Below are 27,311 nucleotides of genomic sequence, written 5' to 3' on the forward strand. Positions count from 1 at the left end.
TAATTTTATTGAAGTGTAGTTGACTTACAATGTTGTGTTAGTTTCAGGTGCACAGCAAAGTCGATCAGTTACGCATACGTCTATATTCATTCCTTTGCAGATTCTTTTCCCATAAAGGTTATTACACTGTACTGAGTAGATTTCCCTGTGCTGGACAGTAGGTCCTTGTTACTTACTTATTTGATATCTAGCAGTGTGCACATGCCAATTCCAAACTCCTAATTTATCCCTCCCCCCAATATTTCCCCTTTGGTAACCATACATTTGGTTTCAAAATCTTTGAGTCTGTTTCTCTTTCGTGAATACGCTCTTTGGTATCATTTTATGAGATTCCACACATGAGTGATCTTATATGGTATTTTTCTTTGTCAGTCTGACTTACTTCACTTAGTATGAGAATCTCTAGGTCCATCCATGTTGCTGCAAATGGCATTATTTCATTCTTTGTATGGCTAATATTCTCTTGCATATATGTACCATATCTTCTTTATCCAATCCTCTGTCCATAGACACTTAGGTAGCTCCCATGGCTTGGCTCTTGTGCATAGTGCTGCTATGAACACTGGGGTGCAGGTATCTTTTTGAATTACAGCATTCGTTAGGGATGAGCATCAGTACTGGCGATGAGAGCCACATAGCCTAGTGAAAGCTCACACATGGAGAAAGCCCAAAAGTGCACATCAGCTAACGTAAGACCCCCCAGGCCACAGCCACCCATATATTCACAAGCAGCAGCCCTCGCACTGTAAAGCCCAGGTCTTGTTCCCATGAAGCATTTAAGATTTTTCTTTTCCTCATCTATTATTATTTATTGTTTTAGTTTTTGACTTTTTTATAATGATTTTTTTTTCCATTATAGCTGGTCTACACTGTTCTGTTAGTTTTCTACTGTACAGCAAGGTGACCCAGGCACACATACATGTATACATTCTTTTTTCTCACATTATCATGCTCCATCATAAGTGATTACATATAGTTCCCAGTGCTATACAGCAGGATCTCGTTGCTTATCCATTCCAAAGGCAATAGTTTGCATCTGCATTTAAGATTCTTTTTGTAATAACCAGGACATGGAAACAACCCAAATGTCCATCGACAGATGATTGGATTCGGAAGAGGTGGTATATATACACAATGGAATACTACTCAGCCATAAAAAAGAATGACATAATGCCATTTGCAGCAACATGGATGGAACTAGAGAATCTCATACTGAGTGAAATGAGCCAGAAAGACAAAGACAAATACCATATGATATCACTTATAACTGGAATCTAACATCCAGCACAAATGAACATCTCCTCAGAAAAGAAAATCATGGACTTGGAGAAGAGACTTGTGGCTGCCTGAAGGGAGGGGGAGGGAGTGGGAGGGATCGGGAGCTTGGGCTTATCAGACCCAACTTAGAATAGATTTACAAGGAGATCCTGCTGAATAGCATTGAGAACTTTGTCTAGATACTCATGTTGCAACAGAACAAAGGGTGGGGAAAAATGTAAATGTAATGTATACATGTAAGGATAACCTGACCCCCTTGCTGTACAGTGGGAAAATAAAAAAATTATATAAAAAAAAAGGAAAAAAAAAAAGATTCTTTTTGTGTGTGTGTGTCTTTTTGCCTTTTCTAGGGCCGCTCCCATGGCATATGGAGGTTCCCAGGCTAGGGGTCTAATCAGAGCTGTAGCCACTGGCCTATGCCAGAGCCACTTCAACATGGGATCCAAGTCTCGTCTGCAACCTATACCACAGCTCACAGCAACGCCGGATCCTTAACCCACTGAGCAAGGCCAGGGATCGAACCTGCAACCTCATGGTTCCTAGTCGGATTTGTTAACCACTGAGCCACAATGGGAACTCCTGCATTTAAGATTCTTGAAGTGAACCTTCCCTCCCATGAACTGCTTCCTTCTCCCATCTTCTTTCCTCATTCTTCTATTCACCGCAGTCAGAGGAATGCTGCTCAGGTCTCTGGGTAGAGCCTGAGTTCCTTTGGCAACACTGTAGCCCCAAGAACTGATGCATAAATCAACTCTGACTTCAAATTAAGTCAGTGCCGGTCTTCTAGGCACTGTCCTCAGGGCCCTTCTGTTTCGAAATGCGTGATGCCCTCTGCTGTCAAGCACAGGGATCTCTACCCAATATTCTGTGATCATCTGTAAGGGAAAAGAATCTGAAAAAGAATGGATGTGGGTACCTGTATAACTGAATCACTTTGTTGTACAGCAGAAATTATCGCAACCTAAATTTAAAAAAATTTTTTTTGCTTTTTTTTAATGGCTGCACCCGCGGCATATGGAGGATCCCAGGCTACGGGTCGAATCAGAGCTACAGCTGCCGGCCTGCACCACAGCCGCAGCCATGCAAGATCCCAGCTGCACCTGCAACCTACACGACAGTGCACGGCAACGCTGGATCCTTAACCCACCGAGCAGAGCCAAGGATAGAACCTGCCTCCTCATGGATACAAGTCGGGTTTGTTACCACTGAGCCACAACAGGAACTCCCACTTCAACAAAAGTTTAAAAATAGAAAAAGAAAAAAAAAAAAAGGATCACTTGTGTCTAGAAAAAAAAAAAAAAGGAATGTGTGACTCAATTGACTTCAATTCCACTCAAGGACACCTTTTAGGTTTTCCAAACTAAAATTAAAAGAGTACTTAGAGGAGGGCAAAATGCACTACTGCCCTGGATTAGGACCCCCTTCACCTCCCCTTCCCCAGTACTCCATAAATTTCGTATCTGAATTTCCAACTGCCTGGAGACGTCCGCCAAGCATCACGGTCACTATGGAAACAGGGCCTGGGCGGGGACTAGCAGTGACGCCATAAACCTCAGGCTGAGGCAACCAAGGCCATGAATTCCTGCCTCCATTCTGGGCTGGGCTCATCAGAACTATGTCCCTCCAGCCCCCCTGCAATAAGGCAGGAGGGATCCACGTTACACACTGTCTTATAGAGGAATCTCTGGTGGATTTGGGGAGGGGGTAGCGGGGGAGACGATCGAGGAAGAGACACATCCAGTAAGGTTTAACAGGAAGCCTCGGGGACTAGCAGAATAAACCTCTCCCAAAACCACTGATGACACCTGACCTCTTTCTCGTACTGCTCTAAAGGAAGACTGGCGTTGCCTTCCCCAGAAGCTGTCTGTTCCTCCTCCTGCGTTTCCCTCCATTGCAGCTTCTGAAAGATAGCTTGGAGCCCTTTCAAATGCCAGATTATTGCTATAAAATGAATGCAATACAAGGACAGATGAAATTTATGGAATGCCTTTTATGAGACTCTCCCAAAGGGCTCGGTATAATGGCTATAAAATCGTGAAACACATTGTGGAACAGATTTAATTTTTAAAGCAGCCGAAAATATATATTAATGATTTACCATCATTATTCCTCATCGGAGGTCTTTAGGAATACGAATAAAATGACTCTACCTACGATTCTCTCCATCCAAGTGTTTCGTTGTGGAATTCAGTCTGATCTTCCAGCATGTAATTGGCCAATCACGATAATGTTCTGAAGGGGTGGGGGGAAGAAGGGGTTTTTTTTCAGCCAGAGAACCGTCCGATTATGTCATTAGTTTTCTCCGTTCTTCCTTCACCACCTGCCCAGGCTTCATCTGCTTCCCTTGGCTTTGATTAGCTCACTATGAGGCATGGGCTGAACAAAATTAAGGTAACATCAATTGGATGGAAATTTGTCCTCAGTAGACAAGGCAGGTGGATCCGGGTCGATGGTGTCAGGGCCAGCCCCCAATCCTATCCACTGTTTAAGACCGAATTCAAGTCCCTGTTCTTACCTAGCCCAAGTCGTGATGTTTCTCCAGCATGCTCTCCAATTTCCCTACTGTTTCACACCATGCAGTTTGACCTCACACCCAGCTCCAATCAGTTCCTAGCATCCCCTAACTCTGGCCGAGACTATCAGCCTGCTGTGGGTTCAGGCATGACCCAATTAAAATGCAGGTTAGGATTTTTGTTTGACAGATTTGGGACACTACACTCTCTCCTGCTGAAGATGCTCAAGGAAGCATGCTGCCCTGACTGCTACTAGCAGCCCTTTTGGAACCATGAGGCAAGCCGATTCAAGGACAACATAACTTGGAGAGAGACAAAGCTAAGAAAACCACAGTGAAAGAGACAGGAATCTCAATGAATCTTGTCTAAAATCCAAAGTCCCTCCCAGGTCTGAGGCTCTCATGTGCCTTTGTTCTCAGCTCTCTGGAGGAAAGACTCCCATGAGCTTGGCAGGGGCACCTCCTCATGCAGGGAGTCCATTGTTGGGTGGTGGTGGGGGGTGGCCAGAAATTCAGGACACCCAATCAGAGCCATCAGACTCTTGATCCCCAGGAGCACTTTCTCATCACAGTTTCACATCGTCCTTTGCCCTTCTTCCCAGCTCATAATCCCGTAACGCCACTCCCCTGGTGCCTCTAGTAAGATGTCAGAGCTGCTTGCTGCTGAAACGGTGTTATCTTGTGTCAAGCAGAGAAAAAGCATGGGAAGAACCTTCCCTTTGTCCCTTCCTATCGCCATCCAGTCCCTGTGTGGCTCAGTCTCCATTTCTGGGGGCAAGAGAGGACACAATGCAGACTGATTCAGGAGAAAAGGGGCCTGGCCTCTACTCACTCCTCTGCCTGGAACTTGCCCTGTGACCTCGAGCGAGTCAGTGAACCTCTCGGGTTCTCATATCTACAGAGTGGAGTTTGGGGCTGTGATTCTTCCTAATCTTCCCTCCAGCTTCGGTATTCAATCATTTATGGCTTACAAAACCGCACAAGGCTTCATCATTTTTGACTGATCTCATTCATATAAATGAAGGGAAAGAGGCTGGCAGTTTAAGAAAAGCAGCCAAGAAGCCAGAGCATCCCTATACTCTGGTGAGGGATTTGGAGACCCCGGGGAGGAAAAGCGCCTTACTGCTTAATCCCTGTCTCTCCCATCAGCCAGACACACAATCCCTTTATCAAATCTAATAAACTCAGCTAAGCTTCGGGACGGGGCTGAGAAATAACGAATGTGTTTTCCATCTCTCCAGACTTGTCGACAGGGCTTCCGTTGTGAAGGCGCTCGCAGGTGATGCTGGGAACAAACAGCGATGGAGAAAAGCAACTGGGAACCGTGAGCAGCACCGAGGGGGACCAAGTCACTTGAGCACCTTGAGCAGAGGATGCTATGCTCACCCTTCCTGGGACAAGAGCTGAGTTCCGTGTGGATGAGAGCGAGGGTTGAGGCAGACCCCACCCCAGGTGTGGGCAGGTGGGGTATCCGAGCTGCATGCCAAGGCCCAGCTTTTATTATCCCACAACCAGTGTTCATGATTTCATTTCATACGTTGACACATTTGCGACAAGTTACCCTGGACCTGGAAAATGCATCACTCATCTGGATGCATGTTCCAGTGTATGCAGTGTAGACACTACTGTGCTTCCCTTACTGGGAAGTGAGTCCTTGGGTCTGGAACTGTGTGATGTGGTGGGTCAAATACTCTGCAAGGCCTTGGCCAGTGGTACTGAGACCCTGCAGGCAGGAAAGAAAAACACGTACGTAGGATGGGTGTCAATTCTAGAAAGACTAATGGCTCCCCTGTTGAGGACAGATGTGAGACAATGTAGTCACTTTGCTACCAAAATTCTGTTTGCTCTCTTTAAGGGATGGGCGTGTATTGGGGTTTAGCCTTTGTCTTTGCTGCTGAAGGACCCCAGCAAAGGCTAGATCAGCCTTGGCGAGCAGGAGTCCATGCTCTCTGGTCTCCACCCCAGCTTCCATGGCCATTTTATGCACGTGACAAAGCCTGGCTGACATCAACCAGCCACGTGCCTCTGTCTAGCCAGTTGCTTAATGAGTCTTCTGAAGTAGCTTCTCTCTGGTGAGCACTGCCTTGTGTAAAGTTCTTCACACTCCCTGTCCTCTGCCACGTCCATCTACTCACCTCTTACTCAGAGCTCCGTGCTCCTCACTCCCCACTGTAACTCCTTCCAGAGCCCCAACTACCCAAGCCATTTGCCACTTGGTTCGGGACCCTTCACATTCCTTGAGAAAATAGGAAGTTAATGTAACCATGTGATAAGACTAACTCTATACCGCTGTCCTTCTCAAGTCAATGGCAAGAAGATCTGATACTCCTTTTCTGATAAGGACCAATGCAGATCAATGACTGCAGGCCAACTTTTACCTGCAGTGCACGTGCACCTGTTCACCTGCTCTAGCACTGATGCTGTGTGCAGCACAGCAGTTGCATGTGGGGCTATGACTTGGCTAACTTTGCAACTGCCCAGTTTCATACTCCCAGAAACAGAGACAGACAGGTAGGTAGGTAGATAGAGAGATACAGATAGATAGATAGATAGATAGATAGATAGATAGATAGATAGATAGATAGACAGACAGATAGATAGATATTTAGTAAGGGCCAGGCTGCTAAATGAACACATGAACACATGATGGGTGCATCTTCTCGGTTTTTAAGGTTCCACTAAACCCTACCACGCTCCTAGGGTGTGACATTGCTTTTGGTATTTTTATCTTGGCCACGGGAGGACAGTGTCAGAGCTTTGGCTTGGCTTCCCCTCAGTGACAGCTCTTACCCGTGGGATGAAATGTCTATAGGGAATTCTGCTAATTACCATATATCCTAGTCCCATTATAAATTCAAGGACAGGGAAATTAACTGCAGGGTGAATCCAAACTCAGTGAGCCCACTGTTAGCCAGTCTGGGCCAAGACTCGCTTATTTATCAGTCACCGTGTGCCTCCCTTCTCTGTGGGTTGGGGAGCTGGGTGACGACTTTAGACCCGTGGGTATCGATGTCAACATCCACTCCACCGCTGGATGTGTTGCTCCAGCCCACTTCCCCAGCAACCTGAAAAGCTGCTGATTTGGAGCGGGGCCCAGAACAAGCGAAGGCTCTGCAGCAGGTCCAGGCTGCTCTGCCCTTGGCCTTAGGATCCAGCAGATCCGACGGTGCCTGATGTGTCAGCAGCAGACAGGGATGCTGTTTGGAGCCGTTGGCAGCCCTGGAGGTGGATCACAGCATAGGGCCTTAGGATTTTGGAGCAAAGCCCTGCCATCCTCTGCGGATAACTATTCCTTCTGAGAAAAAGCTCTTGGTTTGCTGTCAGGCCTTCACAAAAACCGAACACTTGGGCATGGCCAGCAAGTTACCATGCAACCTGAGCTGCCCGTCATGAACTGGGTGTTATCTTTATCTGAACCACCAAGCCACAAGGAGGGCGTGTGCAGCAACACTGTGACATCAGCCGGACGGGTGTACACATGGTCATGCCTGAGCAGGCCCCACAGGCACAATGAAGTCACAGGAAGAAGTGGCCCAGATGTCCATGGCCCCCTCTCAGCTCTTCTGCCTTCTCCCCCGCCCAGCCTGCACCCACGGCCTCGTGGGGAGTTCCTATCAGCCAGCAAAGGACCCAAGACTGGGCCTGGGGCCTAGACGGTTCCACACGATGTGCAGACACTGCCCCCAAGTGGACAGCTAAGCCCCACAGTCTCTCCCTGGGACATTTCCCAGGGACAGCAGTGGAGCAGAATCCTCTCAGTGGACAGGACTTGGGCACTGCGCCTGGCTGCTCACTTCACCTGGAATGAAAACTAGCCAGATGTGCAATTATACCTTCGCGGGCTGTGGCCAGTGGTTTGGCTGGATGGTCAGGGACTTGGAAGGAACATGAATGGCAAACTCGTCACAAGGACATGTGGGGAAGAGATACAGGGATCAAACTCTTTGCATAGGCAAAAACCTAAAGATATTTGCATCCCATGTAAACACTCACCGAAAGTGACCTCAGCAGGGATTTTAATAATCGACTGGTTAGATGATCTGCTTTGTCAGTACCAGTCAGCCTCGTTCCCCAGCCACCCCTGCCTTCGCTCAATGGGCATACAAACAAAGCGGCCATGGTGGCAGGGACAGAGATGACGAGTGGGCTCAGCAACATGGACTGGCATTCACCAAAGCTGAGCTGGCTCCAGCCACCCCTGAGTGCCCCGTCTGCCAGCACAGAGACCACCGGGGAGCTCCCAATAGGGCCCCATGCCCCACGGTGATCAGCCAGCCGCCTGGTGGCAGGTTGAAGGTACTGAGGCACTTCCATCATGGAAGAGGCAGCAATTTGTCCCCGCTGGAACAGATATCTACACCAGATACAGATTTGCTTTTCCTGCATGTGACGTGTCTGCCAAAACTACCATCTGCAGATTTCCAAATGCCTTGCCACCAACATGGCACGCCACACAGCATTGCTTCTGATCAAGGAACTCACTTCCCAGCAAAAGAAGAGCAGCAATGGGCCCAAGTTCATAGAATTCTCTGATCAAACATGTTTCCCACCATCCGGAAGCAGCTGGCTCGATAGAATGGTGGAATAGCCATTTGAAGACTCAGTTATAGCACCAGCTGGATGGCAGTACCTCGCGCGGCTGGAGCCAGGGTCTCCAGAAGGCTGGACGTGCTCTGAATCACTGTCTATCCTCCCGTGGCCTGGAACCAGGGGTCCAGGAATCAAGGGGTGGAAGCGAAGCGGCACCGCTATCAGCCCTGATGGCCCACTTGCAAAATATCCACTTCCTGAACCCATGACTTCTGCTCCGCTGGTCTAGGGGCGTGGGGAGAGGGGGAGCAAAGCTTCTACCAGGAGACCCAACCATGATCCCACTGAACCAGAGGTTAAGGGTGCCCCCCACCCCCTCAACCCCACCAGCCACTTTGGGTCCCTCATGCCTCTGGATTTACAGGGAAGGAAGGGAGTTGCTGTGCTGGCAGAGGTGACCGAATGCTGACTGCCTGGGGGGAAACTGGATTCCGGTTCCACCTTGGAGGAAAGGAACAGCAGGTCTGGAATACCGGAGATTCCCGAGGGCGTCTCTTAGCATTTCCATGCCCTGTGATTAAGGTCGGGGCAAAACTACGAAGGTTCAATGCAGGCAGAATCATGAATGGCCCAGACCCTTGAGGAATGAAGGTTCGAGTCTCACCCCAAGAGGTAAAGAGTCATGACCAGCTGAGGTGACGGCCGAAGGCAAAGGGACTACAGCGGGGGAAGGAGAAGAAGGGAGTTACAAACCCCAGGTAGGACCAGGTCACCGGTTATTACAGAAATAAGAATGTGACTGCCCTGAGGGTACCCGCCTTACGTTGTCAGAATGTGCTTGTGTCAAGCACAGGAGTTTCTTTTCTTTCCCTTTATCTCTTATCATGTAACGTAAGAGGTACCGACTTTACATCACAGCGCTTAGGTGTTGTTAAATTATCTCCCAGTGTTGGAGACCTGGGACGTCAAGGCGAATAAACCTCTCTCAAGGGCTCTACCTCTTCCTCTCCAGAGTGCCCAGATGCAGGGGTCAGACGCTCTTCTGGGTGTTTCTGCGAGGATGTTTCTGGATGAGGTTAGCGTTTGAACTACTAGTCCACCTAGTTACGCCGACTGTCCTCCCTCCTGCGGTGGGCCTCACCCAGTCAGAGGGCACACTGAATGGAGCAAAGAGGCTGGGGGAGAGGGCGTCTCTCTCGGCTGGCTGCCGGCAAGCTAGAGCATCCAGCTGTTTCCTGCCTTTGGAGTGGAACCGAAACATCCACTCTTCCTGAGTCTCCAGCTTGCTGGCTGCAGCTCTGAGGGCTTGCCAGCTTCCAGAATCGCATGCGCCAAGTCCGTACATGTCCACACACGCCCATGTAACCCCACACACATCCTCTCAGTGCCGCTCCTCTGTGGAAACCTAAGATAAGCCCCTTGAATGTTCATTGCTAGCATCTTCTAGAGGGGGTCAGGTTCGCCTGCTTCCGACTTCTGCGTCCTGCTCTGCAGTGACAGTCGTCATAACTGAGCTTGAACGCGCTTGGGGCCATCCGGGGTTGATGAAAACATCGAGTCCCTTTCCCGCGTGCACCTCAAGGGAGCGACATGAAGGCTTACAAGCTGCTTGCAAACTTCCTGATAGTCCTACCGAGTCCTGGAGAACTAACTTTACCTGTGATTAACGTGCTCACTTGGATGGGATGTTGCCACGCCTGTGGCTGCCAACTGCCCCTTCACCAAGGCCTCTGTATTCAGGGCAATGCCAAGTGTTACTGTTAAAATCCTGGTTTCTTGACGCGTTCCCATGCTTAAAGACGGAGTCCACTCCATGGTATCAGGGCGCCAGCATCCCACAAATGGCAGCCCTGTAACCGAGCAGGACCCTGCGAGGCCTTCCCAGAGGGGCCTCCCGCTCCTGTCCTCCACATGACTTGTGTCCACAGAAAAACTTAATCAAAGAATCAATTCCATAGGAGACGTGAGAAAATACAGAGAAAAAGGAAAACAGTCAGGCAAGACAATAATAACAATGGAGCCATTCAATAAAGTCAAGGACATTTAAGTCTTCCTTAAGGCCTGCGGATAAATTCCTGAGCCATGTCCTTGGGGCTGTGTGGCAGGTGCGGAAGCCCCCACCAGGTGGGAGAAGTCAACTGTGTGCTGCCCACAAGCACACAGACCCCAGACAGGTTGGACCCAGAAGGTTGATGATGCTGACTCGCGATGACCTCACCTCCCACCAATCAGGAAGAGGTCCGTGAGCTGACCACGCCCTGCTCCTTGACCCTGTAAGACTCCTTGACTCACCACCTCCCCACCCCACCCCTGGGGGAGGGGGCACAGTCCTTGAGGCACTAGCCCGCTGTGTTCCCTCTCTGCCTGGCAATTAAAGCTCCTTTTCCCAATTCCTCCAACTCTGTCTACACATTTCTATTTGGCGTGGGTGCACAGAGGCAGCCAAGATTTTTGGCAACAGCCCTAGCCTGTGGGCAACTTTCCTCACGCACTTGGTGCAACCGCACGCCACAGAGAAGAGGTTAAGTGTCTGGCACTTTCCTTCTCCCAGGGCGGCTGCGGGCAGGATCAGAGCTTCGAGGCAGCCATTCTGGGCTCTTGTTGCATCATTTATCATGAAAACGAGGCATTCGAATTTCAGGACCTAATATGCTCCCTGAGTTATAGTGGAGCGTGAGCCTGCTGCTTTGGTATGTCCCATAATATGCAGCTTTGTCAAAGGCTGATGGCAAACACTCGGTTCAAAAGTGTCTTAGAAAAGCACACGCTTCATGTCAAAACAGCTTATATTGTGGGAAAAAATTACCCTCCGTCCAAATGGCACCTTCGGAGAAGCTCACATAACTCAAGGAGGCCATTTTAACCCTCAGAAAGTACCTGTAAGGTAACCACTCAGAATAAGAAGCTTCCTGTGCGGCAGGAGATAGGTGGGCTCCAGGATAGACACTGGAACCACACAGAAATACGGGCCACCTATGCGGTTGCCTCAGGACAGAAATAACAACAGGCACAAGGCAAAGACCTGGCCCTTGTCGTCCATGCACTTGTTAAACAAACGTCAGGACCAGGGCAGAGAGCGGCTGAGCCCAGCTTGGGCAAAAGACCGAGAGGTCACATACCTCCCATCGTCGGGGTCAGGGAGACCCCAACTCCACATGGCGCAGAGAGACCCCGCTGGGTCAGAAAGGGAGGGGGCACCAGCCCATAATAAGTCTAGATAACCTTCCCACCATGCTTTGCTCTGGAATCCATCTTGGTCAAAAATGCATATGCAGATTAGGGAGGGCCCTGGCTCTGGTCCCATGTGGAAGATAAAACGAGCTGACTGGCCAAAGGAAGACAAGGACCCGGAAGAGCTGCCCCATGGAAGCGATTTAAAGCACCTCTCTGGCGCACTCCTCATTCAGGGGGCACCCACACCCGCGCTCCTTGCAGGGGGTGTTACTGCTTTGCTTCTGCCTTAGATGAATAGATGGTTCTCTGTGGGCTCTCCCACATGCGGGACTGTGTCTCTAACAATCAGCTTTGTACCTGTTTTTAGAGTCTTTGCCTCCTTGAGACACTCTTGCTTTCAATGGGGGAGGGCAGGAAGGGGGAGAGAAGAATCAGGGCAACTCTGCCTCTGGCCTCCAGCTAGTCTAGAAGCTATGAACGGAAATGTGTTATCCCTTTAAAGGCCAGGGCCTGGAGCATGGGCGCTCCTGTATATTTCTGGCTCCAGGCAGCACTCCTGCAGCAAAAGCAACGGAATAAAAAAAGGTTAAAGGCAAAGAAAGAGCTCCGATGTGGAGTCAGATTTATTCTTCCCTCTTACACCGTGACCACCTGGCGAGGAGGCTGCTGGTTTAGAATCCACATCTGTCCGCTTCCAGGCTGCCCCCTGGTCCCTTCCCACATGCTGCTCAGTCCCTCTCACTAACTGACAGGTGGACAATGAAGAAAAATGTTGGTGTGAATGTGATTAAATTTAGGAGGACCAGGACAGGATAACCAGCTGTTTGCCATCACTTCTGGTGACAGGATGCTACAGCCAGAGGGTTTCAATTACACCTGAACAGGAGAAACAGCTCATTCCTGGGCACCTGCCATGCGTCCTGTTCTTTTGGCTGCAGTCCAGCATCACAAGAACTGGGCACAGACTTGCTGTGACCCATGGGCGTTGTGGCCCTGGGCTCCCTTAGGGAACAGATGGTGTCATCTGTGTGGCTCTGGTGCTGAGAGTGGCCATGAGAGTGAGTTATGGCCACGCCATCGGTCCAACCCTGTTCCCCAGAACTGGCCAGAGAAATTTCTAAGAAGCCACGTAATGACCTCCTAGAGAAAGCTGACCCCAGCACCTCCCTGCAGACGCGTAGGGAACTGCACAGGTGTTCACGCAGCCACCGAAAATATGTGACTGCACCTCCGCGACCCTGGGCTGTGGAGTGGGATTACTTGCTCTTGACTGATTGCCCCAAGGCTCACCATAAATTCAACAAATAGGAGTTCCTGTTGTGGCTCAGCGGGTTAAGAACCCGACATTGTGTCCATGAGGACGCAGGTTCAATCCCTGGCCTCACTCAGTGGGTTAAGGATCCGGGGTTGTCGCAAGCTGCAGCGTAGGTCACAAATGCTGCTCGGCTCCCTTGTCGCCCTGGCTGTGGTGGCTGCAGCTCCAATTTGACCCCTAGCCTGGGAACTGGTATATGCCGCAGGTGCGGCCCTCAAAAGACAGATAAATAAATCAATTCAATGAATACTTTAGATGGAGAGTTTACTGATCACCGTGCATCCTTGGGCATATTTTCTTTCGTTTGGGTAAATATGGGCAAGACGGTTATTCAAATTAGACACTGTTTGCACCCCAGGCAATAACTCCTCCACCTGCGGGTTGGGATTGCTGTTTTAGGATGTCCCATCATCTAGCCTGAGGTGCCAATAGCCCTGCCGACACTTGTCATTGGAGTTCACCAGCGAAATCCGTGGCTAGAGTTTCAGGCGACTGCACAGAGAAACTTTTAAGCGGAGAGGGTCTTTCACCGTAACAGCCAGCAGGAACTCCGGCATTTACAGCCCCCGCCCCCTCTGTCCGGGTCACGGGAGAGAAGAAGAAAAATAAAAGAAAGAGGATGGGGAATAGCTTTGGGGGTGTGCAATCCGGGGAGGCAGGCAGAAGGCGGGAGACAGAGGACCGAGTCGTACCTGCACCATCACAAGGAACACTTCCGGTCCCTCCCGCTGTCGGGGGTCACAGCAGGGGTCACAACCTCCCTCTCCATTTATTCCTTAACCACCATCTCTCCAAAAGGCCTTCCCCCAACCTCTCTTCCCCCATCAACACAGATGTGCACGCACGCATGCACACACGCGCAGGACTCACATTAGAGTAAAACTAATCACGGTCGCTTAAGAGCCCTTATCGTGTGTGCCTAACTACCAAGGGGCATACTAACCACAGTGCATGTAACTAATCACATGGTTGATTAGCTTTGTTGTAAGTTGTATTCGATATCAATACTGAACTCTGTTCTGTGAGCTCAGCCTTCATGGGCTGTGGTTACCGGGAAGATAAGGAATATCTGACACGTGGGCAGAGTCGCAGCCAAGGAGCACCTGCTGGGCAACAAGGCAGCCAGACGGAATTTACTGATAGACCAGGAGGTCACGAGCAGTTCTGGAGACGGGGATCGCAGCCTGGGGTTCAGGAAGTGGTGGATACAAAACAGAGGGGTTGGAGGAAGGGCAGAAGCAGAGTGGAGGCTGCTCTGTGACAAGCTAAGGGTAGGAGCAAGGGCAGCTTGATGGGGGGCCTTGAATGGGGCTGATACAGCTGCTACCTGCTACCTGCTACCTGATGCTAGCTGATACCTGGTCCAAAGGTGTGTATTTAAGCAACTGAAGCTGCTACTGGATCCACGGGACAAACTCAGTGCCTTTGAAAAGGTTTGGCTGTGGCAAGTGCACATTTCAAGGCTCAAAACTAAAAGGAATAGGAGTTCCCATTGTGGCTCATCGAGTTAAGAGCCCAACGAGTATCCATGAGGATGCAAGTTTGATCCCTGGCCCCACTCAGTGGGTTAAGGATCCAGCATTGCTTGAGCTGTGGAATAGGCTGCAGACTTGGCTTGGATCTGTCATTGCTGCAGCTGTAGTATAGGCCAGCAACCGCAGCTCTGATTCAACCCCTAGCCCAGGAACTTCCATATGCTGCAGGTGCAGCCCTAAAAAAACAAACAAAAAAAAATTACAGGATGGGTAAACAACAAGGTTTAACTGTACAGCACAGGGAACTATATCCAATACCCTGTGATAAACCATAATAGGAAAGAATACGAAAAAGAATATAGAATATATGTTTCCATAACTGAGTCACTTTGCTGCGCAGCAGAAATTAACACAACATTGTAAAGCGACTATACTTCAAGAAAATATTTTTTTAAAAAAGGAAAGGCACCAAAGTAAACGCAAGAAATAGATGTCTTCGGATATTTATCTAAGGAAATACGCCTTTTAAAAATGTCTACCTTTTGCTCTCTTGAGCTGTTTTGGTTTTTAACCTTTTATTTTTATATAAATAAAATTGTTTCTACAGAGGAAAAGTGTCATGAATGATGAGCAGGACATCCTAGTACCTTTGTATAGATGACGTCATTTGACATACGCGGAAGCTCAAAGGTCAAAGCCTGTAGGTCAGGGCAGGAGAGGGCTGGGCCGTGGGAACGGAGCTCCCTGCCCTCAAGGCGTCCTCGAGGGACAACAGAGCCACCCCATGGCCGAGGCCCAGGCTGCCCAGGCCTGCCTAGCACGACACCATATGTCTTTTCCGTACAGTTGGCAGCTGCTGTGTGGGTTTGGACGGCAAGTGGCAGGAGTGATTCATCATTGCTGGGCACCTCTTAATCACATTTTAATAAAACCATAAATCAGCACCTGACGGCGAGCTAAGTCTCCAGAAGGCACAGCAGTGCCACAGGAACCAGAGCCAAAGCCAATGGCATGGACGAGGCAGGGACCCCTGGGCATTGGGAACCCCTAGAGGGCAAGACCCCATGAGGCGCAAGCAGCTGGATTCCACGACCACAGCCTTGGCTCAACCCCGAGATACTCCGAGAGCTCGGTCCTAGATTTGGTGTCGGGGTGAGGTCTGGGGTTATATTCACCTGCACAGCTGTACCTATTGATCAAATAGTGAAATGTTCCCCTACCAGATGCTATGTCCTCTGTCTGCATCCTCCCTAAACCCACATGCTGAAGCCGAATTCCCAGCGGGATGGCGTTTGAAGGTGGGTGGTTGGGGGTGATTAGGTCATGGGGGCGGGGCCTCGGGAATGAGGTCAGGGCGCTTACAAGGATGGAGAGACCAGAGCGCAGTCTCTCCAAGAAGTCAGCCATCTGCCCACAAGGACGAGAGCCCTGGTCAGACCCCCAGTCTGCCAACACCTTGACCTTGGACTCTCAGCCTCTAGACGGTCTGGTTTGAGCCCCTCGGTCTGGGGTACTTGCTCGAGCAGCCCAAACGGACTAAGACACCCGATGGTAAATACCCAGAGCCCCAACTTCCCAAACGACCTTCCCGCCCCACCACGCTTATCTGCCCTTCAACAGTGCTTCGTCCGTGCCTGGCAATAGCAGCTCTTAAAGAAGCTCTTTTGCATGACGGGATGTCCAGGCGTTACCTTCTGCAGAGTCCAGGGATAAAGAAAGATCAGCAGCACAGAAGCATGCGGTGCCCCACCCCAGGCCCCCGCCAGGCCCCAGCAGCAAGGCTCACTCGGGATGGCGCGGGAAGCCTGTGGACCGTGGGACTCAGAGCGGCCCCCCCACGGGAGGCTCCTTAATGAAGCTCCCCAGTGGTCCCCATTCATCACTGTCTCTGACGGACGGCACTCGGCACTGGGAGAATATTAAGTTGAGAGGAACCCATTAAGCGCTGATGTAAATTAAAAGCCAAATCATCCCATAATCAAATAGTCATTATTCCAAAAGGAATTACTCACCGGGAACACTTTTATCAGTATTTATTGCTCTATTATATTATAATGGGCTATTTAATAATAAAAAATACATTCTATTGATTAGAAGCTAGCATTTGATTCAGACAAAACCGCAGAGGTCCTGTGTCTATTTCCATCCATCCTGTAATTTATTCCTCGCTGTCCTCCTTTTATTTTGCCCTGCTCGCGGGGGCCGGTGAGGGACACGGACCCCTCATGCTCTCTGCCAGGGAACGACGCGTGTGGACTCAATGTGCCAGGGTTCAGCTGGGCCCTGTTCTTTGCTTTCCTTATCTTTCAATTACCACTCCGGGACACGCTGACCTTCTGGAACTGGAAACATCCGCCTCCACCGTGGCTCCCTAAGGAGCAGTCAGGGTTGTCAGGCCACCGGGTGTCTGTTCCCCGAGAGGGCGGCGTGAGCTCTGGGAAGCAGAGTCAGAATGGGGGGGGGGGGCAAGGAGGAGAGGGGTGAGGGCTCGGGAGGGCGAAGAATGCAGGAGAAAAAGGAGAGGGGAAGAGAGCAAAGGATGGAGGAGGGAATCGGGGGAAGGAGCACAGCAAACACAGGAGCCTGGTCCAGGAGGGGGGGCCCAGGGGAGGGGTCTTCCCCTCCCCCCTCCTTCTAGCACCCCCTCCCCAAGGGGCTTCTAAAGCAAGTGCAAACCCGGCCAAGCCAGGGCCCCTTCTATCCCAATGCCTGCCCTAATGGCCTGCGAAAAACCCAATATACAGCCGATCACCAGCCTGGGTCAAAGTTTTATTTAACTCCTATTAAAAAAAAAATTTTTTTTTTTTGGCCCTGCCTAAGGCATGTGGAAGTTCCTGAGCCAGGGGTGGAACCTGAACCACAGCAAGAGCCACAGCCACAGCAGTGACAATGCTGGATTCTTAACCCGCTCAGCCACAAGGGAAATCCCCTTTAACTCATTAATGAGGAAAAACAAAACAAAACCTGCATGATCAAAGAGCTGCTTGAATGAGGGTATGAAACAAATGGAATTTCTGCCATCAGCGGGAAAAGGATAGACTGAAATAAGATTGCTGAGTTACGTATTTTTAAAAAAACAGGGTACTAACTTCAATCAATAAAACTCTAACCTGTGAGGTTATCTTCACTACGAGTCAGGAAAACGATGGGCCCACTTCATCCGTTTTCTGCAAATTAACCTCTCGGTTTCAAGGCTGTGAAACATCTCTATCTTAGTCAATTGTGGGTCCAGAACAGGAGGACGACTGTCAGGTGGGCTTACTAAATGCTTGCGTGTGATTATCAAAGCTCAGGAAGCCACATTTTTGCCTGTTTGGAAGCTTTAGACTGTTTTTCCTGAAAACCTCCTAATGAAAACCTAGTGCTGTCACTGAGCCCAACACCACAGCAACTTCAACCAGACCCACAATCAACCTTCGCCAGGAGCCCCAGGAAACTAACACATCCTCCCATCCTTTTCCACATGCCCTCTGGTTCTTCAGTTTCTGTTAACTAGTCTCAGCACGGATATGAAGGCTGGTTGTTGTTGTTGTTGTTGCTTAGGGCCAAACCTGCAGCATATGGAAGTTCCCAGCCTAGGGGTCGAATCGGAGTTGCAGCTGCTGATCTACACCACAGCCACAGCAATGCCAGATCCGAGTGGCATCTGCGACCTACACCACAGCTCTCGGCAATGCTGGATCCTTAGCCCACTGAGCAAGGCCAGGCATTGAATCCCCCTCCTCATGGATACTAGTCGGGTTTGTTACCACTGAGTCACAATGGGAACTCCTGAAGGTTGATTTTAATTATTTGTTTGCTAATTTTATTGTGTTTATTTATTTATTGTCCTTTTAGGGCTGCACCCACTGCATATGGAGGTTCCCAGGCAGAGCTGTAGCCACTAGCCTATGCCACAGCTCAGGGCAACACCGGATCCTTAACCCACTGATCAAGGCCGGGGATCAAACCCACATCCTCACGGATGCTGGTCAGACTCATTTATGCTGCGTCGCAACAGGAACTCCTGTTTGCTAAATTTTATATCTCCCTTTTTTTTTCTTTTTAGGGCCACACATGCAGCATACGGAAGTTCTCAGGCTAGGGGTCAAACTGGAGCTACAGCTGTGGGCCTACGCCACAGCCACGGCAACACCAGATCCCAGCCGCACGGTTAACCGACTGATGGAGGCCAGGGATGGAACCTGCGTCCTCGTGGATACTAGTCGGATTCTTAACCCACTGAGCCACAGCAGGAACTCCTATATCTCCTATTTTTAATGTTACAAACGGAGAAGAAAATGCTTTAAATTTGTCTTTTTAGTACGATTTCAAGCTATTTTTACACATACGTACATATTATCGAAATGCTCTTACCGTATTATTTATTCTCGGAGGTTTAGTCATTCTAATAAAAAGAAGACCCCAACCCAGATCCTAAACATCAGTGCTGAGCTGCTTTCACTGAGTATGACGCTTTTACCAGGTCCTTTTTAGAATCTCCTATTTATTCAATCCACAGTTATGTATCAACTGCCTGCGGTTAAGGCAAAAAGCTCACCAGGTGGACAAGTCATATTTTCAGGAACCAATTAGCCTCCATCATAGCAGAGTCTAGAAGACCCCTCATGTCTCTAGGAAAGCCTAGCTAATGTTGGATGAGTAATACAAGAGAACTGAAAAGATTTAACATTCAAAGATGTTACAAGGAAACGAGCAACCAGATATATTAACAAAAAAGAACACTAACTGGAAAAATGTTACCGTGGAAGAGTCAAAAATAGTGACCTAACATTTCACACGTATTTTGTTAAATCCTAAGAATTGCCTCTGTCATGGAAGAGCATCCGGCAAACATGAAAATCATCCAGCAATGAGAAAACGAGAAGGCAAGAAAAGAATGAATCATCCATGGGCAAACTTGGGAAATAAATTGAAGAAAAAATAAAACCATCACAGAAATTAGGGGAAAACTGGAATAAGAATAGGAGAAAAAAGGTCGTGGTTAACACAGTGAGGTGGGGGTAAGTAAATAAAACAGGATGAAAACAAAGACTGGATTTTAAAAAGCGAGGAAGAATAGGATATACGTAGAAAACAAGCAAAGGGAAGTCAACAGAGGCAAGTTGGGTTTGGTTTGCTTTGGTTGTTTGGGTTGATTTTGTTGCACCCCGTTTCATTTCTTCATTAACCTAAACGAGGTCATACAGAGCTCTGGAACCTGGGTTCCCACCATTCAGACAGTTTAGGGTCCTCTTCTGAGAATTCATGGCACAGCATCCGACAGAGATGCGCCCCCCCAACCCTTGCCCCTTGCCCCCCTGCCCCAGGCTTAGCACCGCATCAGAATTCAGCCTAGCCTTGCTGCTGGGAGATTCAAAACCATCCATAAGGTGGTTCATCCCACTTTATCCCAAAGGGAACAGCATCCTTCTAAGCTTTGCAGGATGGGCTGGTTGACCGGTTGGTGGGCTGGGTTAGAATCAGGGACCCGATGAGGAAAGCGACGCAATCCTCAAAACGCTCACTTGGCCCTGTCAAAAGGCAACAGAAAAATCGACCCAAATGTAATTTCCAAGAGCTTCTGCGTTCGAAAGCCAACGACCTATAAAAGTAGATTTATCTCGCCCACGACCGCAACAGGTGTGCATCAGCAGTTCACTGGGGGGAAATGCTATTTCCTTTGACCTTGTCCACAGCCCTGCTGCTGTGGCGACAAGTCCACAGATGTCCATGCATGGAGCTTCACGACAGCCCTGACGGCTCCGGCTCAGATGACACTGTTGCCTTCAAGTGGTCACCCCCCTCGGTGAGTGGCACAGGGAAGCGTTCCCAACCAGGAATCCAAAAGCTCGAGAAGGGACCAGTCCGGGCTGGAGGGCGCTCAGGGAGACCAGCCCCTCCTTGAGCACCGTCCAAGCCTCCCAGGCCTCCCCGAACCCCAGCAGGTGCGTCTCCCTAAGACCCTCCTAATCCACAGAGGTCTCTATGGACCCGACTCTGGCATTCAGGAGCCCCCACTAGCCAGTTACCCCCCGAAGTTCAGCCCCCTCTCCTGGGGAGGCACCTCAGCTGCTGTCAGGATAGCACGGTCCCGTCTACACCTCACCTTCCTGTGCTCAAGACCGGCTACCTGCCTGGACCCCTCCCATCCTTTCCTTCACCTGCTGAGACCGTGTGTAAAGGAGTAGGTGTGTTGGCTGTTGTGCAGGGATCCCCAGCACCCCCGCCCTGCCTGAGGCCCCCCCGCCCCCGTACTGGAAACTACATTTCCCAGACTGCCTTTCCTGGCAGATTCGGGTGTGATTCCCCCGAGGAGGTGTGCTCGCGCCGGCTGAACAGAGAAAGCCTTTCTTCTCGGTGGCTGTACTTTGACAGACTAACCCCGGTGGGACTTTGAGGTCACCTCTCTCTGCTATTGTCCTGAGGTCATTGGGAGCACCCCCCGCCTCTCTGGGGGTCCTCCCAGCAGTTTCCCATGTTCATGCTATTGAAGGTGAGATTTCCGGCAAACTGTGCTTGGAGACGTCCTGAACAAAACCCCTCTGATCCTCGGCTCCTCAGCCTTCTCATGGTAGTTGAATCCTGTAATTCTCGGAATGAAGTCTCCTCCCACTTTGACCAAGCAAAGGGCTCCCCTCCTCTGGCCCATCCTAACGGACAGGGTGGAGGACGCGTTCACGTTTTTCGTAGCTGGCTCCAGAAGTGCTTGTAGGAAAGGAATGATATTTGCTTGGAGGAAAAAAATTCTTGAGACGCACTTAGGACAGAAGGTGAGAAGGCAGGTCCAGGTGTGCGGGCCGAGTCTCTTCCCTAGAGAGGCAGGTGCTGGCCCACAGGGAGCCTGGGGTGGAGCCGGAAGCTGGTATCTCCTCCCCAAACCTGAGTCTTCAGTGACCCAGGGCTTGAGCACGGCAACCAAGAATAGATATCCTATAGGAAGTGGTCAAGGGGTGACCTCTGCACACGGGATGACGTGGAGGGCAAGTGTGAAGCTGGGGGGGCCTGAGCGGTGGAGATAAGCAAGATCATGGCGAGAGGTGACGGCGTGCCCGACCCCTCCCTCAAGGAGGGAGCCCTGCTGCTGTCCCAGGCTTCTCGGGGTGCAGGGCCCCCTACCCACATCCCTTTCTCTTCCACTGAAGAGCAGTCACCCTGCCCAGGCTGACCCCATCAACCATTCCACGTGAAACAGTGCCCAAAGGTGTGCTTCTTCCCTGAGCCTTCTAGAAATGATCACTTAACCCAGGAAGAGCTTGATGGGAGATGCTGTAGCAAGAGACATATTCGGTGGCAGGAAACTGTGTAGTATCTGTTAAAGGCACATTGTATAGACACCTGAGCACGGAGGAACTACTGCACGTGTGAAAAAAGGCAGGATCAATGGTGAAAGTACTGATTAAAAGAACAGAGGACCCGGACACACAACACATGCTCATTCAGGTGTCACCCACCCGTGTACACCCATAGCTACACGCACCCAGGTCCAAAGGTGCCAGGTGGTGATTTTGGAAATGACCGAAAATTCCTTTCACCAGAAGGACGCTTCTCTATGAATTCCTGTGGTTATGTGTCATGTAGATTCTTCTCTTTAGGGAAGTCCCTGAATTTCATGGTTAGTTGTTCCATCTTGATGGAAGCAGGACATTTCTAATGACCCGGAATCCCTGTCAACACTACAAAGTGCATCTAGGTAGATGTAGGCCATTTAGGCATCTCCAGGGCACCGGTTTTCCCAGACAATGTTCCACTGGAGATTTTCTAAGAAAAAGCAGTCACAAGCTCAAAGTTTGGAAAGGGCTGCCTATCTCATGCTCCTTTTGCAGATTTGCAATATCCATCAGTGAAATCAGGACTGTAGGATCCAGCCGCAAAGAAAACCTTTGAAATTCCATTTAATCTGATGGTCTCCAAATTTCTCTGGGCAACAAATCCTTTCTCAAAGGGTTCTATGAACGAGTGATTCAAAGGTTGACTGTTTGGGACACTCTGCTCTAGAGCAAGGATGGCCAAGGTTTTACAAACCCAGCATCTCTGGTTATCTGCCTCCCAAAACTCTAGTGAAGATTTCTCTAAACGGAGTTCCCATCGTGGCTCAGTGGTTAATGAATCCAACTAGGAACCATGAGGTTGCGGGTTTGATCCCTGCCCTTGCTCAGTGGGTTAAGGATCCAGCGTTGCCGGGAGCTGTGGTGAAGGTTGCAGACGCGGCTCGGATCCCGCATTGCTGTGGCTCTAGCGTAGGTCCGTGGCTACAGCTCCAATTCGACCCCTATTCTGGGAACCTCCATATACCGAGGGAGCGGCCTAAGAAATGGCGAAAAGCCAAAAAAAAAAACAAACAAAAAAAGATTTCTCTAAACAAAGAGAGACTCATTTGCATATGATAAAATCTGTCTGCACACCTTACAGGCAGCTTCTTCCTCATTCTAAACCAAAAGTTGGCTTTGAGACAACGTTTTTAATACAAGACATCCTGGAGTTCCCATTGGGGGGCAGCAGAAATGAATCCGACTAGGTACCATGAGGTTGCGGGTTCGATCCCTGGCCTCGGTGGGTTAAGGATCTGGCCTTGCCATGAGCTGTGGTGTAGGTTGCAGATGGGGCTTGGATCTGGCATTGCTGTGGCTGTGATGTAGGCCAGCAGCTGTAGCTCCAAATAGACCCCTAGCCTGGGAACCTCCATATACTGCAGGTGCGGCCCTAAAAAGAAAAAAAAAAGAAAAGAAAAGATGTCCATTCAACTCTCCTCCCAGCTCCCAGGGAAATTTGCCTTCACCTCTAGACTGTCAAGAAACTAGCCCACAGGGGTCACACCTTATTCAGCCCAGAGAGGCCAAGGATTAATCCATTTAATCCTCAGGAAACCCTAGAAGGCAGATACAATTATCTTCATTCTGCAGATTGAGTCTAAGGCCCAGAAAGGTGAGAAACGTGCCCAAAGCCACACCTGCACGAGAAAACCAGCAGCCTCGCTTCCAGGCCTGCACCCTGACCACTGAGCTGATTTTGACAAATGCTTCCTTTTTCTTTTCTTTTCTTTTCTTTTTTTTTTTTTTTTTTTTGAGTTTAAGAGGTTTTTTTCTTCTATTTTATTGAAGTATAGTTGGGTTTACAATGTTGATTTATAATGTTGTGATAATTACAGGTGTAGAGCAAAGTAACATATAAATTATATATAAATCATCAGTGAAATCAGGACTGCAGAATCCAGTCTATACATATATGAATTTTGCAGATTCTTTGCCATTATAGGTTATTGCAAACTAGTGACTATAGTTCTCCATAAATCTTTGTGGCTCTTCTTTCTTTCTTTCCTTTTTTTTGTCTTTTCTAGGGCTGCACCCGTGACATATAGAGGTTCCCAGGCCGGAGGTACAATCGGAGCTGTAGCCGCCGGCCTTCACCACAGCCACAGCAACCGGCGTGAGATCCGAGCCACATCTGCAACCTATACCACAGCTCATGGCAATGTCAGATCCTTAACCCACCAAGCGAGGCCAGTGATCAAACCTGCAACCTCATGGTTCCTAGTTGGATTTGTTAACCACTGAGCCACAACAGGAGCTCCGGTTTATTTTATGTATAGTGACAACTGCTTCTCTTGACAGCCTTTCTTTTTTTTCTCCTTTTGGCCATGCCCTGCGGCATGCAGAAGTTCCTGGGCCATAGGTCACACCCATGCCACAGGAGTGACCCAAGCCACAGCAGGGACAACGCTGGATCCTTAACCCGCTGCACCACCAGGGAACTCCTGTGGCAGCCTTTCTTTGATGTTCAGGCTGCAGTTCCTCTCCGTGTTTTCCCAGGTCTAGAGAGATTTATTTGTATAAATAAATACAGTATAAAACCATCCATTTTAAGTACGCCATCCATTAGTTTGGACAATTATATAGGTATAAAACCACCATGACAATTAAGAAAGAGAACATTTCCGTCTCCCCAGAACTTCCCTCACGCCCCCTTCCCATCAATCTGCTGTCTCAGGACCAAGGCAGCAGCAGATTTTTCAGCCACTGCAGTTTTGCCTGTCCTGGAATTTCTCATAAAGGGAAGCACAGGGTGCTTTTTGGGTCCAGCTCCTTTCCCTTGTCTTAAAGCACTTTGAGCTCGTCCGAGCTGCTGCGCGGGTCAGTAGCGCAGCTCCTCTTTCTGGGCGTTTCCTACCGTGCAGCTCTACTAAATGTGGTTGTGTGTTCTACGGCTGGTGCACATCTGCGTCATTCCCACCTGGGCCCTTATCAATAAAGCTACTCTGAAAAAAAAAAAAAAAAAAAAAAAAAGGGAGTTCCCGTCATGGCGCAGTGGTTAACGAATCCGACTGGGAACCATGAGGTTGCGGGTTCGGTCCCTGGCCCTGCTCAGTGGGTTAACGATCTGGCGTTGCCGTGAGCTGTGGTGTAGGTTGCAGACGCGGCTCGGATCCCGAGTTGCTGTGGCTCTGGCGTAGGCCGGTGGCTACAGCTCCAATTGGACCCCTAGCCTGGGAACCTCCATATGCCGCGGAAGCGGCCCAAAGAAATAGCAAAAAGACCAAAACAAAACAAAAAAAATAAAAAATAAAAATAAAGCTACTCTGGACACCCACCCACGAGTCTTTGTGTGGACACGTTTCCATGTGGGATGTCTGGCCCCGCCCGCGTGTGAGTGTGTTTTTGACCCTAAGAGAGGCATCAGCCTGTTTTCCCAAGTGGCTGCACCACTTCCGGCTCCAGGGGCAGTGATGGGAGTTCCAGTGGCTCCACATCCTTGTCAGCACTGACTATTGTCAGTCTTCTTTTTTTTTTGTCTTTTGTCTTTTTTTTTTTTTTGTCTTTCTTGGGCCACTCCTGTGGCATATGGAGGTTCCCGGGCTAGGGGTCGAATCGGAGCTGTAGCTGCCAGCCTACGCCAGAGCCACAGCAACGCAGAATCCGAGCCGCGTCTGCGACCTACACCACAGCTCACGGCAACGCCAGATCCTTAACCCACTGAGCAAGGCCAGGGATCGAACCCGCAACCTCATGGTTCCTAGTCGGATTCGTTAACCACTGCACCACCATGGGAACTCCATTTTTTTTTTTTTTTTTTTTTGTCTTGTCAGTCTTCTTGTTGCTGCCATTCCAGGTACTGCTCACTGTGTTTTGCATTTTCATACCCTGATTACCAATAGTAACTAAGCAGCTCTTCCTATGCTGACTGGCCTTTTCCAATACCCTCTTTGGTGTAGAGTCTATGAAAATCTCTTGCCCACTTCTCGGGATTGACTCTTTTTTTTGGGGGGGGGGTCCCTGCTCACAGCATGTGGAAATTCTCAGGCCGGGGATCAAACCCACACCACAGCAGTAACCAGAGCCACAGCAGTGGCAATACCAGACCCTTAACCCGCTGAGCCACCAGGAAACTCTGGGGTTGAATTTTAATGATTTAGTTGCAGGAGTTTTTAAATATATTTTACATAAAAGTCCCTGCCAAATATGTATTTTGCAGGTATGTTATTCCAGTCTTTGATTTGCCCTTCATTTTCTTTTTTTTTTTTTTTTTTTTTGGTCTCTTCTAGGGCCACACTCCCAGCATATGGAGGTTCCCAGGTCAGGGGTCTAATCGGAGCTATAGCTGCCAGCCTACGCCAGAGCCACAGCAACACGGGATGTGAGCTGTGTCTGTAACCTACACCACAGCTCGTGGCAATGTCAGATCCTTAACCCACTGAGCAAGGCCAGGGATTGAACCCTCAACCTCATGGTTCCTAGTTGGATTCGTTAACCACTGCGCCACAACAGGAACTCCTGCCCTTCATTTTCTTAACTGTGCCTTTATGGGCAATGGGTTTTATTATTTTTTTTTCCTTGGGTTCATGTTTCCTGTATCCTGTTAAAGAAATCTTTGCCTAGCCCCAATGGAACAAAATTTTTCTCCTGCAAGTTTTATAGTTTTTACTCTTAGAACTGGTTCTCACTCAACCACTTAGGATTATCTTCAGCCACTCATATATGAACACATCCAGAGGTCTGACTAGTATAGAGAAAATGACCTAGAAATAGCTTATTCACACATCACAACTGGCCTAATCACAGAGGCCCCCTGGCCACAACCATCAATACACAAATCTGATTATGGTGCTGTGGTGTTTACCGACAAGCCCCAATAGTGTATTATTAAATTACAGTTGTTTACTTTTGGAATGGATCAGCAATGAGATCCTGCTGTGCAGCACGGGGAACTACAGCCAGTCTTTTGGGATAGAGCATGATGGAAGGTAATACGAGGAATACATATACTATATAGTATATTGTACAGCAGAAATTGGCCCAACATTGTAAATCAACTATTTTTAATAAAAAAATAAATTATAGTTGTAATTTGAAGAAAATCCAAATTTGGAAGATTGACTTATACAAAATCACTCTCACCACTGTTGTTCGTGTCCCTTAAACTCTCCGTGGTTAAGGAGATCTTGTGATCGCTACTCAAAGATAAGTCGAGAACTGGAACAACAACAACGACGACAACAAAACCCGCTATCGTCTTAAGCACCATCCCTCTTTATTAGCTTATCTAAACATCACTTAACACAATACACCCAGACGCTTCTCTTCCCTTTCCCTTGCAGCTCAGCATGAGCACCAAGTCGTGGACTGGCCTCGGCAGAGGGGGTCTCTAGGGGATCAGTAGATATTTTGAAGGCAGCAATAAAAGTTTACAGTAAGACGAAGCCATGAACAAGCACCTGTTTCCCATCCAGACGGGAAGATACCTAAGAAGTCTGCAGAAAGGAGGCCCTGGGATATGGGTCTCTTCATGGTCTTAAAAATAAAAGGGCTTCGGTTACTAAGGTAGTAGGTGCAGTCATTCCTCAGCAGGAGTGAAAAGTCCAGAACCAAAAAGTTAGGTGGTACGAAGGGCCTCCAGCCAATGAGACGTCTTAGCAGGGCCGCCTGACCTACCAGGTGAGCCCTACTGTCTCCGGGATGCACCAGTGGGGAACTCACAGCACAGGTGAGGCAGCCTCTCACCCACCCCGCTCAGAGATGCCTCCTCTCTTTGGCTGGAGTGGCTGAAGCAGTTC

The 27,311-nt window shown here is 49.3% G+C and overlaps 1 protein-coding gene and 2 long non-coding RNA genes across 4 annotated transcripts in view; 1 reads left to right on the forward strand and 2 right to left on the reverse strand.

Moving 5' to 3' along the window:
• Positions 1 to 27,311, reverse strand: part of ACTR3B (actin related protein 3B) — a 271,775-nt gene that overhangs the window by 118,758 nt on the left and 125,706 nt on the right. Inside the window, exon 13 of one of the 2 annotated variants that reach the window (XR_014833441.1) lies at positions 808 to 3,510. The exons of the other annotated variant lie outside the window; for it this stretch is intronic. The gene's annotated coding sequence lies outside the window, so the exon portion shown is untranslated. Of the gene's footprint in view, positions 1 to 807; positions 3,511 to 27,311 lie in introns of those variants that run through there. 2 annotated transcript variants of the gene reach the window in all.
• LOC146394873 (uncharacterized) overlaps positions 1 to 27,311 on the reverse strand; it is a 40,277-nt gene that overhangs the window by 7,033 nt on the left and 5,933 nt on the right. The window lies entirely within an intron of this gene.
• LOC146394874 (uncharacterized) lies at positions 2,888 to 9,317 on the forward strand. Its single transcript, XR_014833482.1, has 2 exons — positions 2,888 to 3,669; positions 5,032 to 9,317. It is a non-coding gene; the product is annotated as an uncharacterized LOC146394874 (long non-coding RNA).

This window comes from Sus scrofa, chromosome 18 (assembly GCF_054392235.1).
Source record: "Sus scrofa isolate SSC_HxYL_T2T_F1_AM1 chromosome 18, Sscrofa_HxYL_maternal_Yorkshire_Landrace_v2.0, whole genome shotgun sequence".
NCBI classification, from domain to species: domain Eukaryota; kingdom Metazoa; phylum Chordata; class Mammalia; order Artiodactyla; family Suidae; genus Sus; species Sus scrofa.